We start from the raw sequence: 22,029 nt of genomic DNA, 5'->3' as shown, positions 1-22,029 counted from the left end.
GATTATATATATATAGACGTGTAAGTATCCGACGTACCTAGACAAGCACGGAATACAAATATCCTGTTCAATAAATAATTCTTCTGTAACATTATTTTTCAATATAACAAGTGACGTGCATTGCTATAGTATATTTTCATTCTTATAAACTGTATAGTTAATCAAATTTCAAAAATAAAAAATATCATGTATTTTTTTTTTTGAAAATTTCAGCATTTCATCTTGATGATCTGCATAGTTTGTGATTAGCCAGTACCTATTTTCATTTGGTAAATTTTAAAATTGAAAAAATAATTTCACTTTATGTAGAACATTTTGTTTCCTTCTGTCCTAGGTAGGACACTCTTGTCTAACATTGTAAAATTTAAAACATAGCTATAGTAAGGTAGCAGTGTACAAATTTTCAGTTTTTTTAAAATTATTTAAAATATTATTTTATTCATAACATATTAATCTTCTTAAGAAATGTTGATGGTAACTTTTTTTTACATAATCGAATTGAAAATTATACAACATTATTCTAGATTGTGAAAATCAAATCATTTTGATTGATACCTTTTCTAGAAGAGAAATATCGATCAAATCTGCTACTCTCTAGCATTCTAATGAGTGTGAACATCTTTTTAAGAGATTATTTTACTTGTTTCTAAGAATATCAATATTTATATAATTAGAGATTAGGGAGATAGTAATAAAATGTTAATTATTCACATGTTTAATTATTTCAAACTAAATTGGTGAATTTCATATATATGTAAAAATTCAAATAAATATCAAACCCAAACCCATTCAGTTGTATTATATTATGATAGTTATAATTATATATAAGACAATAATATATTAGATTTATGTCATTAAGAAATAATAAAACAATAATAATAGCAATAACAATAGATTCATCTACACAATGATATGTCTCTTTATATATCATTGTTTATATTTCTTAACAAAATTGTCATTATAGAGTTGTCAAAGTAATAAAATAAAGCTAATTATTCAAGTAATGTAAATAAAAATGAGCGTAAAATAAATAAAGGAGAAAGACTAAGCATTGAAGAAGAGAAACAAAAAGATAACCATATATCAATGTTAAAAACTTCCTAACATTTTTACAACTAAGAATAAAGATAACCATTATTAATTATTTTATTGTACTAAGACAAATGGAAAGAAAACTTTAAAGTATTAGAGATTTTTTGATGAAATAGAGTTTAAATTTTGCAATGAAAAATCCACAAACTAAAACTTTAAATTAACTACAGATGCCAAAAAATGACCTCCATAATGAAAATTGTAAATTATTTAAAGAAATTATAACTATAATTTTACCATTCTCTTTTATCGAAACCCATTCAAGCTTCTAAATAGTTCTTCAAAATGGTATCTAAATCAAAGACCAAACCATATGTAGGAGGGAAGAAGAAAAGTTTGGGATGTTCGAATAATAAATAAATCAAAGAAATGGCTAGTAAAGATGACATTATTAAAGATGGTAAACAACTAACCATCGAAGAGAAATTTACAAAATGTTGTGAATGAAGATTATGTCTTCGAACACTAGAGGCTTGAATGTTCCTCATAAGTAGGATATATTGAGAAATGTTGTCCATAGTGATAGACCAAATATCTTTCTAGTTCAAAACACAAAGATTTCTAGAGAAAAGGTGGAATTTTTTTTTTTTTTCAAGAATGGTAAATTTTTGGACTATAGTTCCCAAGAAGCATCTATATGATTAGTTATCTTTTGCAATAATGATATTCTTTAAGGTGAGTTGATCTTATCTAAAACTAATCATTTTTGTGTTTTTTTTTCATATTAGAAATACATTCTCTTTCTCCTAATTCAATATGTGGGTAGAGTGGGCTTCCAAGAGATATTGGGAGCCTTCAAAGTCTCTATCCCTACAAAACCTTGGCTTATTTTGGGGGATCTCAATACTACCCTTAGAGATTCAAAAAATGTTGGAAGGATTCTAGCCCAAATCTAGTTAGAGGGGAGGTTAGATATTTTGAAGTTAATTTCTCAAGCACTAGTGTATTTCAAACTTCAAGATTTAAACTTTACATGGTCTAACCACAAGTCAGGGGATGACTTGATTCAAGTTAAGTTTGATAGGGCTCTTCTCTAAGTTGAATAACTAAACTTGTTCTAATGCTCCCTGTTGCCCTTCCTAAAGTTGGTTAAGATTATTTTCCTATTTCTCTAATGGAGGATTTGTGAACTATTAAAATAAATTATCCTTTTAGGTTTGGAAAAATGTGGTTGTAACATCCTAATTTAAGAGGTAAAATCCAAGAGTGGTAAAATGTCTAGATAGATGCATTTACAATGTTCAAATTGGTGAAAACCCTTAGTTTTATTTAAGCAAAGGTAAAATTTTTGAACAAAGAGGTCTTTGGGGATATATTAAATAGAAAATGACATTAAATTGGAACTAGAGGTGTTTCAAAAAATTCTTCAAGAATCTCGGGAGTTCCAAGGTCTAAGGAATAAAGAAAAAGTTTCTTTATTGAAATATCATAACATTATAACTAAAGAAGAGTATTTTTGGAGACAAAAGTATAGAGCATTGTGGATGAATTTTGGGGATAGAAATTCAAGATTATTTCATATCACTATGTCTAAATACAAGGCAACCAATAAAATCTCTAGAATTGTTTCTAACACTAGACCAAAAACTTATGATAAAGATTTATTGGAAGGGTTTGTTGAATTCTTCTCTTCCTTCCTCTCTAAAGATAACTCTCTTTCCTTGGATAATCAAGATAAATTGAAGTATTATATTCCTAACATCCTAAATGAGGTGTAGAATAAGGCCTTGGTGGAAATTTGATCTATGGTAGAAATCAAGCAAGTGGTCTTCTCTCTGGTAGGAGACAAGTCTTCCAGACCAGATGGCTTCCCAATATTCTTTTCTAGGTCTTGTGGAATTTTTTTTGGTCGGATCTCTCTAGAGTTGTGAAGGAATTCTTTGGATCATGATAACCTCTCAAGGAAATTAACTTACTTTCATATTCTTTATCCCTAAAAGAGTCGAGGCCTCTATGATCAATGACTTCAGACCTATTAGCTTGTGTAATTTCGTGTCAAAAGTGTTCTCTAAAGTGTTGACCTTGCACCTTTTAGTTTTCATATATTTTCTTATTTTCCTAGAGAAAAATGGCTTTGTGTGTAGTCATCATATTTTTTACTCTATATTAAAGTTCATGAAGTTATCCACTCAAATCAAGTTTCTAAATCTCAATGTTTCCTCCTCAAACTAAATTTTTCCAAGGCTTATGTCCGAGTGGACAAGGAATTTTTGTTCAAAATCATTAGATAATTTGAATTATGTATTTATTTTTTCCAACTTGTTTTGCAACTTATCTCAATTTATTTGGTTGTAGTTCTAGTGAATGGATCCTTATTCAATTATTTCAAGCCTTCTAAGGGTTTGAGACAAGGAGATCTCATTTCTCCCATCTTGTTTTCTCGTATGGATAAATTTTTAGGTTGTCTTTGGAAAGGAGTGGCTTTAAGTTTTCAGAAGGGCCTACATCCTTCTTTGGAGGACTTGGTGTGCTCTAATAAGTAGTTTATCAATGTCACGATGATTATTAGAGAATTGACTATAAATGATGCTATTGTGTGTAAAATAAATCCTTCAATCCTACACTTTCGATTTTGGTCATCTTATTAACTAGGAAGAAATATCTATTTTCTTCTTAAATACTATAGGAAAAATAAAAGGAATAATAACAAGAATCTTTGATTTCTAGATAGGGTCCTTGTTTATGAACCATCTTGGTATGCCTCTTGGAATTAAACCTCTTGATTCCTTTAAGGTGTTCCTAGTGGATAAACTTAAAATAAAATTGGTTTGATGGAATGGTTTTCATCTTAGCCAAGAAGGAAAATTATAGTTGATATAATCCACTCTTCAAAGCCTTCATTTTTTATGTCTTAACCTTTTTGAAAATTCTAGGAAAATATAAAGAATATATAGAAGGAATCTAAAAATCATTTTTTTGGTCAAGAGTGGAAGACAAGAAAAGAAATTCTCTTGTGGCATGCAATCTAGTTTTTAAATTTAAAAAGAGTGGTGGTTTAGATCTCAGATAAATAAAAACTTAGAATATTTCTCTAGTGGCTTAGTAGCTATGGAGGATTTATGGTGAATCAAAAGATTGGAATAATATTATGAGAAGTTTAAATACTTAAAATATTTCCCTTCTCTACATAATTTCCTTGACAATCATGATAGTATGTCAGGTTCTACCTTCTAGATGGGAATCTAATAAGAGAAAAATAGTACCAATCTTAAAGTGAGATGGAAGCTCGGAGATGGTTAGTTTATTGAATTTTGGAAAGATGACTATCTTATGGAGAAATTTTTTTGGCTTTGGTAGTTGATAACAACCAAATCATAGAGATATGTATCCAACTTCTAAGCTCTAACCTATAGCTAATTACTAGAGAGATTCCTAGTGGGTGAGAATTTCTGATATAGACCCTCTTTTGACCTCTTTTCAAGTCAACCTCAATGCTACTATTATTGTGCTAGGTACTAAAGACTCTTTGATCTAGCAAGGAGCTTGCTCAAGCATCTTCTATGTTTCTTTGGAAATTTAGGCTATGCAAGAGATAGAAAATCCCCCTCCTTCCTAGGAATCAATTTGGAACAAAATTCTTATTCCGAAAATCAATATGTTCTAATAAATTTCCTTGTAGGAAAAAAAATATGACTCTAGATAACCTTCCTAAAAGATGTAAGTGTATTCCTAATAGGTGATTTCTTCATGTAGTGTAGGTAGAATCGGTTAACCATATCTCTTTTTTATTTCTCTTTTTCTTGGACACTTGGATATAAATATTTAAGGTCTTGAGTTTGAGTTCGACTATGCCAGAGAATTTAGTGGATCTATGGAGGTTTTGGAAGGATTTTATATGGAGAATTGATAATAATCTTTGGATGCGAGTGTTCCCTCATGTTATCAAGTCCCTCTAAAAGGAAAGGAACTATAGGGTATTTAGGGATAAAGCTCAGTCCTTCCATACTCTAGCTAATTGAATAGAATTTAGTGTTACAAAAAAATTCAACATTATGTACAAAGTTGAGGTGGAATTTAACAAAGGAAGTAACCTTAATCAGATGAAGAAGCATAAAGATGTGGTCAAAGATTAAAGAAAACATAGAATATGAGACCATCCTCCTCCAAACTTGATTAAAATAAACTTTGAAAGTACTGATAATGAAAACCTTGGCCCTGCTAGGTGTAGTTCTATTATTAGGGATAAAGAAGGAGATAAGGTTAGAGATCTAGCTATTCCACTAGGTACCCAAACCAAATATGAAGTGGAAGAAATGAGTCTTCTTTGCAGGATCTAGATGGAAGAATACATAAATACTAAGGGAATATTGATAGAAGGAGATTCCATATATTTTCTCAAATTCCTTATATAAGATGTGACCCCTTTGTGGACTATCAAAAATATAGTTAAGGAAGCTAGAATCCTTCTTATCAATTGGAAAAAGATGTATATTTCACATGTGTATAGAGAAGAAAATAAGGTAGTTGACACATTTGCTAGCTATCTATTTCTAAGGGTATCACTTAGAGTTGGAGTCACGAGGACAATAATAATCATGAAAAAAATATCTTATTGATTATGGTAATATATTTAGTAAAAGTTGAAACATATCATTTAATTCAATTGAGTACAAATTATTTTGGAGAAATGAATTGTAATTTTTTTTTGAAAATATTGTGTTAGAGTTGTGTGGTAATGTGTAATTCACACATTTTATGGGAAGTTTTAGCATTTTGTTTTCTTTGTGAATGTTTGTTTCAAGTTCTTTTCTTTTTAATTTTCTATGATACTTTGGCTCTACAAATTTTGAGAATGGGTGGCAAGTTGAGGAAAAGGGAACCTAATAATCATGATTAGTGGTGTGAGGAAAACAAAGTCTAAAACTTGAAGGATGGAGATCTTATGCCTTTTATTAAAAGGATGAAACATGTGAAACCAAAAAGGTCAATCTCAAATGAGGGAAGTTAAAGCTAGACATTGTGTCATTGTAGAGATAACAAGGTTAACTGCAAAAGGTAAGGTCTTCTTTTAGTATCTCAAGTATTTTGAATTGGTTGTGAATAAATTCCCTAAAGATATTGATGGATAACTTGTTAAAGGGGAGGGTGATATTTTAGTCACTTATTTTATTAAATTACTTTGGCACCATGTCCTCTCTATGATGATGGAATTTTTAACCCTAGATGATAGGTAGGAGAGGCCCATACCTATCACTTTGTGCTTTTAAATCACTTTAGATATAAGAAAAAAGGTGTGTTTTCATTTTTACCTATTGTTCTTTTCATCTCTCAATATCAATACATTAATGTCTAACCCTAATAAACCTATAATTCTTGAGGGATTAATGAGATTGATTCAAATTTAGGCAAGATTGTTTGTTTTAGATCTTGTCCTAAAGAGAATTGATGATCAAAGTGAAAAAAAAAAATATGCCTTTAAGGGAAAATAAGAGGGGGAAAAAATATAAGGAGGATTATGGATAGATACCCCTAGATCAAGAAAAATTAATAAAATTAAAATAAGTGAGGACCTAATTTTGGAAAATAGTGACTATGAAGAAGATAAAGAGGCGACAGAAGTTCATGGGAAAGAGGAGATGAAAATGAATATTTTGAAAGAAGAGGAAAATTTTGAATTCGTTGAAAGAATTTTTGGATGAGTCATGAAGTCTCTTACTCTACCATATTTTATGTATAATTTTATAAATTCCTCATAGGAAAATATAATGTTAACTAGATCGACCAAGAAAAAATGATTACCCCTATTTCTACAATGAAAAATGATAAGGAGTCTCAAAAGAAAAATGAAAATGATGAAGAACCCTAAGAATTAGCCTAGTAGACTATGATGAGTCTATTTATCATGATGTGTATATTTCCATGAATGATGTTGCGAGGAAGGCTCTAAATGTTAACCATATAAAAGGGATACAACCTTCTAGGAAGAGAAAGAAAGGAGGTAGGAGAGAATCCCTATGGTACAAGTTAGCAATGAAGATGATGTTAATGTTAAAGTGACTAAAGATAAAATTAGAGACCTATTTTTTGATCCTCCCCATGGAGAGTTGGAAACTACTAAAGCTATATCTATGTATTCCCTAAGGCTGGATATATGGACCTTCCACTCAATCAAGTTGTCAAATTTGGAATACATGGCTTCAGAGGGGAGAATTGATGACATGAAAAAAATATTGGAATGGGAAGATGGAGAGTGTCACTAAGAAGAAATGGTTATAGCAGGTCAACAAAGATTTGAAGATGAAGACAAATAAAATAGAAAATATCACCGAGGATGTATGGACTCTTTTATTGATTGTCTAAACAAGTTCATGAATCTCATAGAAAAGGGAAAGGATTTAAAACTAGTGCATGATCTTGAGGAACCTAATAAGGAAAAGGTAGAGGTTGGACCTAGAAAATACACTTACTCCAATACTATAAAGAAATAGAATGAGACCCAGACTACTTAGCAAGACATCAAGCAATTCATTGAGAAGATAAAAGAGTTAGAAGTAAAGTCCACCAAGATAATTGAAAGGGGGAGAAGGTGGGGTGAATTAGTTATCATATAAACTTTAATTTTATTAGCCTTATTAAACCTTAAATATATGAGCAATATAATCAGAAAGCATAAGTAGATACGCATACATAATAACACTAGATGTTTTAACTAGGGGAACCTATAATCAAAGGGAAAATCCTTAATTAGATGGACAACACTAATGGGGATGCTACCAACAAAATGATGTACTAATATATAAGTTTCTTGTAAGAGAATGGACTCTATTAGGATGTAATGAAATACATTTAGTACATAGTAGTCCCTATTAGAAAACTTTGAATCCGCATTGCAATATTTCAACCCTGTTAGTAGTTATAGAAGGTAGATGGACCTACTTTCGAAACATCTTTATGGTAAATACCAACGAACTCATTGTCTAATAGGCCTCTATATTATTCCTTTCAGAATAGTGGAAATGAAACTTATCCTTTGCAAGTCAAACTCTTCCTTTGTCCTCTTATTGTGCAATGCCACACCAAATATTCTCTCAAATCTCAAAATGAGATCTTCAAATTTGCATCAAACTAATCTTTTTGATCACTAACACAAATTTACAAAATTCACATACCATTTATGTAATTTTCACTTACACTCATTATAAGCTTCATCACTAGGAAAATAACCTTCCATTAAACCATGTCCTGAAAATAAATATTTGAGTTGGCCTTGTGGATTTCTTAATTAATTATAATAGGTCCTCATTAAGACAATACAATACATTGCACCTTTTCATAACTACAAAGTATTTTTGGGTCACATTAATTATAACATTTTACATGTGCAACCTCAAACCTTATGCACTGACTAATATCATCATCAGGTTGTCTATTGTTACTATCTAACTTTTCTCATCATGATTCTATCCCTATTAAGAAATACAATCCAAACATCATAAAATACATCTCATGTACTCTACCTACACACTCTCTTCTATAAATCTCATATAACTCTTAATTATCTTGACTTTCTATACATGAAATTGTCCATATCATTATGGAATTCTATAGAACATATATTCAACCACGCTTGACACCATCATTAATATACATTTTTTATAACCTCATTCTTTATCTACTACTTTGCTAGTCTTTATAGAAACCATACTATATTCACATCAATGACAAACACAATCATGAATATAACATCTTAATCATGCTATCAATTGCATCAACTATTTTAGTAATTCTTAGAATACTCCCCTAAAGGAATACCATCAACATTCATGGTAACAATCTTCCCCTTTGGTATTGATGGTAACATGGATGAAAAACATCTAAGTCAATTACTACAAAATCCATCTCTATAACTACTTTCATCTTTTCCAATCCTCCTCATCAATCAAACATAAAAATCATAGCTACAACTCTTCATCTATACTTCCTCATTCTTACATGGATGGCATCAATTATTCACGCTTCTCCCCCATTCATATAACTCAACGTGATCATCTTCATTTAGTACATCTCTCCCCCGTCAAACTCTCTCTCTCTCTCTCTCTCTCCCTCCCTCCCCCCCCACACACACACACACATTTATAAGAGATTTATATCATGCATTCTCTCCCCCATTGACATCAATGAAAAAGACATAATTATGTCAATCAACTTCTCAAAGTCTTCAACCAAGTCATGAAACGAAAGACACTATTTCATACCTGCTACTAGGAGCCCTTCATGACTCTACTCAACCACATATACTCCCCTATATAGGAAGCATCATCATTCCATCTAGATAAATAATAACACTCTATACTACTAGATTGTTGTAATATCTATATCATCTACTCTAAAGTAGGTAGGGGCATAACCCCAAGAATACCTCACAAATACTCAAATGTATCCATAGGAAAAGGCTTCATAAAATTATCTGTAATTTTTTCCTTTGTATTGTTACATATTATAATCTGATCTCTTTCTCTGCAACTTTTTCTCTCAAAACATGATACCTGATAAATATATTCTTAGTCTTAGAATGAAATACAAGATTCTTAGACATACTCACTATACTTGTAATTATCACAATGTATGATAACAAATTCTGAAAACTCTATCCCAATATTCTTTAGCATTTGTTTCATACACATGATCTTGTTATAATTGTTCTTTGTTGCCGATAAGGCTAATTATTGCCTCTATTTCATGATAGTTTTTAAACACTTTGTTAATACTCTATTTCATTTTCATCAAGACATTTGTGGATCTATGTTTACCTAAACCAATGATTAACCTATGGGTAGATAGTATGTCATCTTTTGCCAATATCATATACATGATGCAGTATTTCATATAATTATCAAAATGTGTGCTCTTATATTTGAATTTAATCTGAAAATGCTTATTTGCAATTATCTCTACATTATAACTAACCTATTAGCAATGAAGCTGAAGATGATTGGAAGAATTCAAAGATGAGCATGAAGATAGCCAATAGCATTCAAGGAGAAAAGAATGTTGAGGTGTAGCCACAGTGGAGGAAACTCATAACAATACCAAAGGACATAGCAGTGAGTATGGAGGAGCTATGAAGACTTATTGCATTCTTTGCATTTATTCTTATAGCTAGTGGATGTTTAGACTTTATTATTCCCACCTTAAGCTATTATCTCTTCTTCCTACCTTGAGTTGTTATTTTCCTTCTTTCTCTCCTATGAAGTTATAGCTAGCGTGTTTACTTTTCTATTTTAGAATAAGTGTCAATCTCCTATGTATAGGAATCAGACCAAGTGTGTTAGTTTAGTCAGAAGGAAAAAGTTTATGAGAATAGACTATTAACTTTTATAGTGAGTTGTGTTTTTATAGTTCTATGTGTTTTTTCCATGTAATGAATTTCTAAAATGTAATGAAATAGTTTTTGGCTTCTATCTTGTGTTAGTAGCTTAGTTGAAACTGACCAAGGGGGACCACTTGGAAGGTGGATTAGATTAGGATAGTATAGATTTATTTCCAAGCATTTTTAGTATTGTAAGTAGAAGTTGTAAGTTCCTTTCTGTAGCATCACACTTTGTGAATGTTCCTGCAACATCTATGAGAACAATTATAGTGGATGAACTAAGTTGGAATATCTGTTAGCCTTTCATTGTATTTCCAATATTCATAGAGTTAAGTGTGTTAGTTTCTTGCAGCAATAGCATAAGTTCTTTTCCTTGCATTTTACTTTCCTACAACATAAGCATAGTGGCTCATTAAGAGACCTGGTGCACATACTATGCTAACCATTTCAAGTATATGTCCCTAGGTTGACAAGATTAAATGCACCTCATAATGAAAAAAATAATCCTTAGATTGAATACATTATTCCTAAGTATGGCCTAGAGCATGATTATTATATACCTATTGTGAGGCGGGTCATTTTAGTCATAGTTCTTAGATAAATTTTCTTTAGAAATTTCTAGTTTTGAAGCTTCCTTCACCAATGTGAAGAGTTTAATTGCATGCATTGAAGAGGAAGACGACGAGATGAATATGGAAGATTTCTTCCATGGGAGTCTATTAATTTGAATGAAGAAATTGAAGAAGAAGAAGTTGAGTTTCCTTTTGAAGATGCAAGCCCTATTTTTCCTACAACATCATCTTCAAGAACAGAACCAATAAATACAAGTGGTCTTCAACCTTTTACTGAAGTTTTGGCTAGTTTTCTTGATAATACTACTTTGAATCTACCAGTTTTTAATCATCTAGTACACAATGTCCCTTTTTAGCAACAACCTCATAATCTAATACCTCTAGTAATGGCACAACCAACTTTTCCATTTCCTCCCCCAAGCCTTGTAAATACTAATAGTATCAAGAATATACTTGCATCTACCCTTCCAAAGTTCTATGGCCTTGCAACCAAAGACCCTAATACTTTCTTGTTTGAATTTGACATACTTTGTCATAGTTTTGACTACAACATTGATGCCCATAAGCCTAAATTGTTTCCAAAAACATTGAAAGAATCAACTCTATAATGGTTCATGGGCTTAGGAGCCAATGTAGTAGGAACTTGGGATGAAATGAAAACTCTATTTCTGGATAAATATAAAGAGTATTGCAAATAATTTGGTTCAAGAAGAGATAATTTCTTCAAGATATCACAGAAGGAGGAAGAAACATTGGTAGACTATGTTTCACATTTCTTATATACACTGCAGAAGAACCCTTTACATGTGTTGTTCGAGGATTCACAAAAGCTAGTCTTTCTAAGAGGTGTGAATGATAACTCTCTAGAAGCACTAAACTTGATGGCTGGTGGTGATGTATATCAAACTTCCTGGGATCACCTTAAGAAGATTTTTCAAAACTATTCAAGGTCAACCATGAAGAAAGGCTGAAGACCTCATTCCACAGTCACTAAAGGAATTACCCAAGGTATTTCAAAGCTTGAGATATCTAATCTATTGTCAGATTTCAAACAAGACATCATCAATGATGTCACTACACATCTTGATATAATGATTGCAAAGAAGAAGTATGCAGAAGATGAGTTACACTTAGCTTAATAATACCCTCATTGTTAGAAGCAAAAGAAGGATTATCAATGTAAACTGGTTGCAAGCATGGAGAATCAACATCTTCCAACTAAGTATCTCAAGATAGATGGAGATGATGAGCAAGTATTTTTTGATTCTCAATGCTGGCCATGGGTCCAATGTGAAGGTATGCCTCAAGACACTTTGCAAAATTCAAATTCATATGGTAATCAATGTCAAAATTGTAAACCCCAAGGTCCTCCACAATATCAACCTAATTTGAATAATGTTGGGCAAAACAACTGGCAACAATCCCAATGGCCTAAGAATTCCCAACCATCCTAGCCTAACCAATAGAGTAACCGATGGAAAAACCAACATAACTACTAGCAAAACCAATAGAACCAATGGCAACCACCCCAAGGGAATTGGTAGTCTATGAAGCAATGGAAGGAATCTCAACAGTGGCCTAATCAAAATACCAATACTCCACAATTACCACCTCTAGTTCAACAACCTGCTCTAATGTCACCACCTGCAAATCTTGGACCTCAAAAGTAGACACAGTTACTTCCACAACCTCAGCCAAATCCAAATAGCCAATAACTACAACAACCCATGTATAGTGTTGATGCTCAACAATATCCTACGTATGCTTTGAGTGTTGCAGATATACATCTAAGAGCTGATACAACTTTACGAACACCTAAACTGCCTCTTATAACTGAAATACTATATCCTCCTAAGAGATCAGAACCCTTAATTGCTGAAATGGTTGACCCAACCAATGTCACCATGTCAACCCAAGTTTAGCCAGCGATGGAACCTCCTTTTCTAGAAAATTTTATACAAAGAAAACCTATACAAGTAGATGAACAACCTTTTGATATTGTTGATCAGTTAAAGAACATACATGTCCAAATACCCTTGTTCGAAGCCATCAAAGATGTTCTAGTCTATGGAAAAGCCATTAGAGATGATTTTCTGAAGAAGCCTAGAAGGAAGAAAAAGGACCCCACCATAGTCCATGTTGTGGGAAAATTGGTTGACATATTGTTAGGAAAATTGATCACACCAAAATATTCTTATCTAGGAAGTCCAGTAGTGAATGTCAGTATAAATGGTCAGTTTGTTAAAAATGCTTTAATAGATCTTGGCACTACTATAAATGTCATGACCAAAGACACTATGAAGAAGTTGAAAATAGAAGGATTAAGGGCTACTCCAACAATTCGGCAACTTGTAGATAGTTCTACAGTCACCCCTAATGGCATGATAAAAAACATAGTTGTATCCTTAGATTCTTTAGAGTATCCTGTAGACTTCATGATTTTATCCCCCAAAGTTTATCTATCTAGTTACCTCATCATCCTAGGTTGACCATGGTTAGCCACAACTGATGAAAATATAAGTTGTAGATTAGGGAACATGACCATATCCAATGGCCAAGCAATAAAGAAATTTGATTTGTATCCTCCATCACAACCATTACTAGATTTGAGCACATCTATTTGGCCAAATTTAGGGGATGAAGAAGAAGAGTTAAATTCTATAGTATAGCTCATGATGTTGCATAGAAAATCCTTTCTAAAGCTACAAGAGGAAGGTTTAGTACTTCAAAGTATCCCTACCAATAGTTGTGTGGTAGAAAAAGATGTATCTAAAAGTTTTGTGTTGGAATTAATCACATATGAAGAATGTGATGAGAGTTTTACTCTGCTCAAAGAACTTGATATTCTTCATCCAATCTTACCATGTGAATTAGAAGCAAGTCCAATCTCTGAAGCTTATATGATAGAGTCTACCACTATTGTTGAACTGTCTAAACATCATAATCTCCATGTTAATCCAAAATTAACACCCACACAGATGGAACAGTTAAAAGAATTGCTTCAAAGACATGAAAAGGCCTTTGCATGGGACTATGGTGATATGAAAGGGTTGAGTCCTACATTGTGCACCCATAGGATATACATCAATGAAGGGTGTCCACCACTCCGTCAACCCTAGAGAAGGATAAATCCATGTCTTAAAGAGATGGTTAAAATTGAATTGCAAAAATTGCTTGATGTTTGTTTTATTTATCCTATATTTGATAGTAGATGGGTGTCACCCCTAATCATAGTGCCCAAAAAGGGAGGAAAATGGAGAGTTTTTATAGATTATAGAGAATTGAATAAGGTCACCAAAAAGGATAACTTTCCTTTGGCATTTATAGACCAAGTTCTAGACACTCTAGTTGGAAAGAAGTATTTCTCTTTTCTAGATGGGTATAGTGGTTATAACCAAATTAGTATTGCTCCTAAAGATCAAGAAAAAACCACATTTACATGCCCATGGGCTACTTTTGCATACTCTATTTTACCATTTGGTATATGTAATGCTCTTGCAATGTTCCAACAAGTCATTATTAGCATCTGTGTTGATATATCACATGATTGTATGGAAATATATATGGATGATTTCACAACATTTGGAGTCACTTTTGAGGAAGCAATGATGAATCTTGATAAGGTTTTGGTAAGGTGTCAAGAACATAATTTGGCACTTAATAGTGAAAAATGTTTCATGCTCATGGAGGAAGCTCTGGTACTTGGTCATTTCATATCACCTGCAAGAATACAAGTGGATCCAGCTAAGATAGAGGTAATTCAAACATTTCCTATACCTACAAAATCAAAAGATGTAAGATCTTTTCTAGGTCATGCTAGATATTACAAAAGTTTTATAAGAGATTTCAAAAAAATAGCTAGTCCCTTGTATAAGTTACTCACAAAAGAAGCTGAATTTAGTTGGACATCTAAATGTGATGAAGCCTTCTTGCAGCTTCAGAAACTTCTGACTATAGCCCTAGTTTTACAAGGCCCTGATTGGAATTTTCTTTTTCATATATATATAATTATGCCATAGGTGCAGTTCTAGCACAACAATCTCAAAATCTTTAAAATGCAATATATTATATTAGCAAGAGCCTTCATGGACCAGGATTAAAATACACAATGACAGAAAAATAATTTCTAGTAGTAGTTTATTCCTTGAACAAATTTTGGCATTACATAACTGGCTATTCCATATTTGTTCATACTAATCATGAATCAATTAAATATCTCATGAAAAAACCTGCTATAATTGGTAGGTTAGCAAGATGGCTATTGTTGTTGCAAGAATTTGATATAATTATTGTCGATAAGCCTAGAAAAGCCAATGTTGTAGCTAATTATTTATCAAGAATCCATCATGATGATATTGACACTACTTTGGTAGATGATGGATTTCTAGATGAGAATTTATTTCATATTATTGTTCAAACTCCATGGTATGAAAACATTGCTAATTACATTGGAGTTAATAAAATACCAGAATATTTTTCTTACAAGGAAAAGAAGCTACTTGTAGAGAAAAGTTTTCATTTCTCTTAGATAGATAATCTCTTATTTTACACTAGACCTGATCAAATTATGAGAAGATTTCTAAGAGAGGATGAGACATATGACATTCTACATGCATGTCATAATGAACCATGTGGAGGACACATTGTAGCAAAAAGAACAACCATAAAAATCTTGACAACTAGTTATTATTGGCCTAAACTTCACAAAGATGTAGCCAACTATACACGAAAATGTGATAAGTGTCAAAGGATGGGCCAACCAACAAGAATGGATGAAATGTCTCTTAACCCAAAGATGGCATTAACACCATTTAACAAATGGGGCATGGACTTCATTGGTCCAATTGATCCTCCATCTAATGGGAAATCCTATATTCTTGTGTGGACTAATTACTTGACAAAATAGGTTGAAGTCAAAGCCATGAAGCATGCTCATGATAAAAGAGTTTCATAATTTCTGTATGAAGAAATTTTTACTCACTATGGTATACCCAAAGAGCTAGTCACTAACCAAGGTACACAATTTACCTCTAATATGATCTTAGAACTGATGAAATAGTATAACATCAAGAACCAAAAATCCAGTCCTTATCACCCTCAAGCTAATAGACAAGTAGAGGTCACAAACCGTGAGCTGGAAAACATCCTAACAAAAATAGTTCATCTACACCATAGGGATTGGACTAGCAGATTACAAGGTGGTCTTTGGGCTTACAAAACAACATGGAAGACTACTATAGGATTCACACCATTTGAGCTCCTATATGGAAAGGTGGTAATGCTCCCCATTGAATTTGAACATAAAACTTTGAGAACTACACTAGAGCTAGACATTGAACTTCTTATAGCACAAAGAGAACATCTTCTACATCTTAACTCTTTGGATGAAATGCAAAAAGCTACTTTGGAATGTATTAAAATTAAACAAAAAAAAAGGAAATAATGGCATGACTCTCATATTATCAATAAACAATTTCAAGTTGGTGAATAGGCACTACTATATGATTCCAGATTTAAAGATATGCTAGGCAAGCTGTAAACAAGATGGCTGGGTCCATATGAAATTAGTCATGTCTTTAATAATGGAGCTATTTAATTAACTACCATTGATCCATTGCCTTTCAAATTATTAGTCAATGGTAACAGACTCAAGTTATATAAACAACCCAAAACAAAAGAGGACTTCCCACAGTAGTTCTAGAGGCCAAATTCAAATACAAACAAGGTAACTCTTCCTGCAACCAAAGGAGTCAACCTTCTACCTATCACTCTTAAACACTAATTTCTTTGTGCATGGTCATAATTAAAACTTTATGCCCACATAAAGTTCCAAATTTCTCCATTCACTTTCTCATTCCATCTCATTTCTTTACCTTCCACCCATCCACCTCATCTCATTTCTTTACCTTCCATCCACCCACTTTCCACGTCATCAATTTATAACACTTTCAATAAATGCTGCAAGATGCTGATGGATGTTGTCGCTATTGATATCACTTCCACCACCTTTTGTATGTGTGATGATCAATTAGCATGTATAAGGTTTTCAAATTATAATTCATTTATAGTCCATAGATTTTGTCAATTATATTTGATACTTCATTCTCTATATTATGGTAGCGTTATGCCAATTTTCTACCTCATACTAAGTTTGACAAGTGTGGACACTTGTCCTTATTTTTTAGGGGGCAGGGAAGGTTACTAAAATTTAATGACTACATTTATTCATAAAGATTTTTCCAAATCTTCATATTTTCGTAAGTACACAAGTGGCTAGGTGTCGTACCCCTTATTTTTGAATGATTTTATTGTCAGGCTGTGATGTGACTTGTGTTTAAATTTTAAGTGATTTGAACCCTATTTTTGAATGATTTTCACACACTTCCATGATTAAATTTCATTAAAGCCATATTATTGCTCATAACAAATCATAATGACATTAATTACCTGTCAAATGAAATGTGAAATGGTCTATAAAACAACAAAAGAAGCCTAAATTTGTAAGGGGGAAATGGTGAAGTAGTGCAGATAGTCAAAGTGTTAAAGTAGAATGGGTGGACAATTGTAGAGGCAAGAACTAGTGGAGCATATCGTTTTTCTCTCAGATGTAGAAGTTGTGAGGAGGTTTAATACATGCAACTGGTTAGGGTAATTTTTAATTTTGACTACATATGATGAAGAAGTAGCCACATAATTCACAAGGATGTTTGATGAAGGGAAAACTTTTGTATGGGGCTTAACAGTGGTTTCTACAAAGGAATGTATAGTAGAAGTTATTGGGTTACCGATGATAGGAGAACATTATCCCAACACTCATGATGCAAGATCAACTAGAGCTCAATTTTTCATACCAACCGACCCTAATATGGATATTATCAAGCAAGGTTGTAATAGAATGTCTCTTTTTCCACCATACAACAAATTGGCCATGCACATTATCAGGTACCTCACATGTGAAGGAAGATTTTCATATTTACATGAACATCATTTAAATTGCTCAGTTGTATAAGGCATAAACATCCAATTAATGTTTCCAATTTCTTGTACAATATGTTGTGTATTAGTGCAGAAGAAACTCAAAAAGGAAAAGAAAATTTTGTCACCCATCATGCCCTAATTAAATTACTCATAGAAAGGTCACTTAGGGATGTTTCTCCCCTGTCATGGGTAGAATTTGTCCAAGCTAAAACCTTACAACCCTAGGCTGCCCTTCATGAATAGCCTAGTGAGGAGAATGTAGTTTCCACTAATGAACCTACTAAACAAAGCACTCAAGAGGTTGAAATCAAAAATGTGCAAGAAAATGTGCAAGGGACTATGCCTTCACTTGTTCAAGAAACCTAGAAACCTACCTCTAGTTTAACAAAGAGAAAATGAAAATTGCAAGAAGAAATCCATATTCCAATAAAAGAAGAACCAAACCCTATAGTCATGAGGCAAAAGAGAACTAAGAAGGGTCCTATAGCAATTACTCCTACAACAGAGACACCAAAAGGAAGACATAGGCAAAAGGTTGTGATACTAGAAGAAACCCTTATAAGAAGAAGTCCTAGAATGAGAGGACAAATTTCTAAAGAATCCCCCTCATCCAAGCTATCTACTAAAGAATCCCCTATACAAATTGTTCCTCATCACTCTCCTCCTCACCTTGAAACTAACAACATTTCTAAAAACCCTAACGAGGAATGTAGGGTTGAGGTTAATGAAAATCCAAATGATACCCCAATAGGCCAACTAGGTACTTTGAGCTATAGGGATGAAACACTTCTTGAACAAGTTTATCCAAATACTGCCCTAGTTCCCTATAAATCAACATGGTTTTTTGATGTTGTAGAATAATTATGAAGGGAATAGAGAACGGGGAAAAGAAACCATGAGGAAGATAGCAGTTCTATTACCCTATAGAAACTCCTTTTTCAGTTGTTTGGAAAATATATGTTTGCTAAGGCCTTATGGGAAGAGGAGAGAGAAAGAATGAAGAAAGACATAGTGTCTCTAAATGCAAAAATTACAGATTTGAAAGAGAAATTGGCAAATCAAAAAAAAAGGATGGATCATGCCCTCAAATTGGTTGATCAAGCACTTGCCTATAGACTACCACCACAAAGTTATGCTCTATGTTTAAAAGAACAATTTCTCTTATTCCAACTCATGCTAACCCTTAAGAATATAAATACAAAGTTTAAATCAGCCCAGGAATTTTATGGTTTATATCAAACTCTGCCATCTTGGTAGCAAAATTTGCTCAGTTAATTATTTGTGCATAATTTTGTTATCCCTTCAAAAACCCAATGGAACCCTTTACTTTATATAGGGGATATACATTTAAGAGCTTTAATGTCTAGGTTGTCTAATGAAGCAAACTATGATAGGCAGTTGAATAATTACAAAGACGAGGAAAGGACAGAACCCCTACCATTAAGAGCTGAAAGTAGCAACGTAGAAGAAGTTCTTAAGGACTAGTTTAGGTTAACTTATGGGGATAAGAACAAGGGAGTAAGAGATAGAATATTTTCTACTAGATTCAAGGTCTATGTTGATTATGAGAACTTGCCCTACTTTTCTTTCTAGAGAGCTATGGCTAGTGCTAGTAGTAGATGGGCCAAATTACTAGAGTCACTTAAAAGGTTAGAGCCACATAGTCCCATCAACCTAGAAGCTACCCTTCATCGAGCTCCAAAGTATCTAGAGTTAGGAAAATAGGCTAGACCCAAATTATGGTGTGCACTCACTATGCAACCTCCAATGCTCATGCAGCCTTTATATGACATTAATGTTGATAGACTTAACAAGTTGTAGGAGGACAATAGAAGGGAGGTTTGGGAAAGAACATGAGGATTATATTATACCTTCAAGAGTAGCAAGAAAGGAAGGGTAGAAGTGGGGGAATTCAAGTCACTGACTACGAAATTCCATGCTTGAGGACAAGCATCAGTTTACCAGGGGGCAAATGATGAGGCTAATTATTGCCTCTATTTCATGATAGTTTTAAAACACTTTGTTAATACTCTATTTCATTTTCATCAAGAGATTTGTGGATCTATGTTTACCTAAACTAATGATTAACCTATGGGTAGATAATATGTCATCTTTTGCCAATTTTATATGCATGATGCAGTATTTCATATAATTATCAAAATGTGTGTTCTTATATTTGAATTTAATCTGATAATGCTTATTTGCAATTATCTCTACATTATAACTAACCTATTAGAAATGAAGCTAAAGATGATTGGAAGAATTTAAAGATGAGCATGAAGACAACCAATAATATTCAAGGAGAAAAGAATGTCGAGGAAATTCATAATAGTACCAAAGGACATGGCAGTGAGTATGGAGGAGCTATGAAGACTTATTGCATTCTCTACATTTATTCTTTTGGAAAGCAAATGTTTAGACTTTATTATTCCCACATTAAGTCGTTATCTCTTCTTCCTGCCTTGAGTTGTTATTTTCCTTCTTTCTCTCCTGCAGATTATAGCTAGGTTGTTTACTTTTCTATTTGGGAATAAGTGTCGATCTCCAATATATAGGAATTAGACCAAGTGCGTTAGTTTAGTTTAAAAGGAAAAATTTTATGAGGATAGAATGTTAACTTTTATAGTGAGTTGTGTTTTTATAGTTCTATGTGTTGTTTCCATGTAATGAATTTTTGAAATGTAATGAAATAATTTTTGGCTTCTATCTTGTGTTAGTAGTTTAGTTGAAGCCAACCAAGGGGGCCCACTTGGTAGGTGGATTAGATTAGGATAGTATAGATTTATTTCCAACCATTTTTAGTATTGTAAATAGTAGTTGTAAGTTCCTTCCTATAGCATCACACTTGATACCTCTGACCATTTATTGATTGTAACACTTACAGGTCTTTACCCTAGGTATGTATCTCACCCATCAACCCAAAAACCTAGTTCAATATAGAAACCATATTGTCTAAATTAACCTACATGTGGTACAATAACTTAAGATTTCCATGTATGATCTGCACACCTTTTTATTCAAAACTTCCCCATGATTGCTGACAAACCTTCAAAAATGGATCTAATTGTACATTCTCTTTATCCCTCCTATTGAGTGTCGCACCTAATGTATCCTTAGGATTTTCAGGATCCAACGAACCAACTATTTCATGCAAATAACCTTTTAGAAGTTCATTATGCTTCTAAAGGCTTAACAATTCAGACTCATCCTATTCTAAGTGCCTAAACACTTCTTGAATTCCTGTAGTGACAATCAATTTGGCAATATCCACAGAGGGTTTTCCAAGAAAAATCTCTTTGATTTGATAATCTTTTGGGGTCAAATTCTCAATATTTGTATGTAGAGGAGCGATAACGACATGGGCGAACAAGTCATAATTTTGATCACTCATAGTGAAGGCCAATGTTTGTGCATCACCCATGGGTGGCTCGAGTTTCTTGAGAGCTTAAATTAATTCTCATTCCTTCTTCCTCAGTAAAATATAGATTCCTTTCCTATCTAACCATCACATCTTTTATCAACCATCTTGGAGTATCTTCCATCAAAGATTTATTCTTAGATGAAGGGGGAACTTGTACTACTAGGCCCTTTCCTTTATCACTCCTCTCCAGAGTCTTCTCCTTTTTTGAGATATCTATATCAGGCATCTCTATGTCTATTTAGTCCTTAGTCCTCACCTTTGTATCTTAGGAAGTCTATTGAGGTTCCTCATCTAGTTGCCCCTCCTATGATACTTCATCAATAGGTATTTGTTGTGGCCCTTCTTGCTATTCATCTTGTGCATGTTCTTCATTGACCAGAGGGAGAGGAGTAACTAGAACTTTATCCAAGAAAGATAAATCTTGACTTGGTCATGGTGGAGGAATTAAAGGCCCTTGTGGCTAAGGTGGCAGTTGACTCCAATCCTCTTGTGGAGGTTGATTTTTTGATGTATCTCTAATCTGATCTCCTACAAGTTTAGTTCCTATAGACATGAAATCAAAATCTAACATCTTAAAGACATCAGCCCCTTGGTCCTCTTGCTCATCAATCCATTATTGTAACTCATCCTCTAAAGTCGTAACCTAAATAAGTTGT

Source organism: Cupressus sempervirens, chromosome 10 (assembly GCF_028749045.1).
Source record: "Cupressus sempervirens isolate cs-2001-9-10 chromosome 10, ASM2874904v1, whole genome shotgun sequence".
Taxonomy (NCBI): Eukaryota; Viridiplantae; Streptophyta; class Pinopsida; order Cupressales; family Cupressaceae; genus Cupressus; species Cupressus sempervirens.
Note: the sequence above shows the minus strand (reverse complement) of the source record.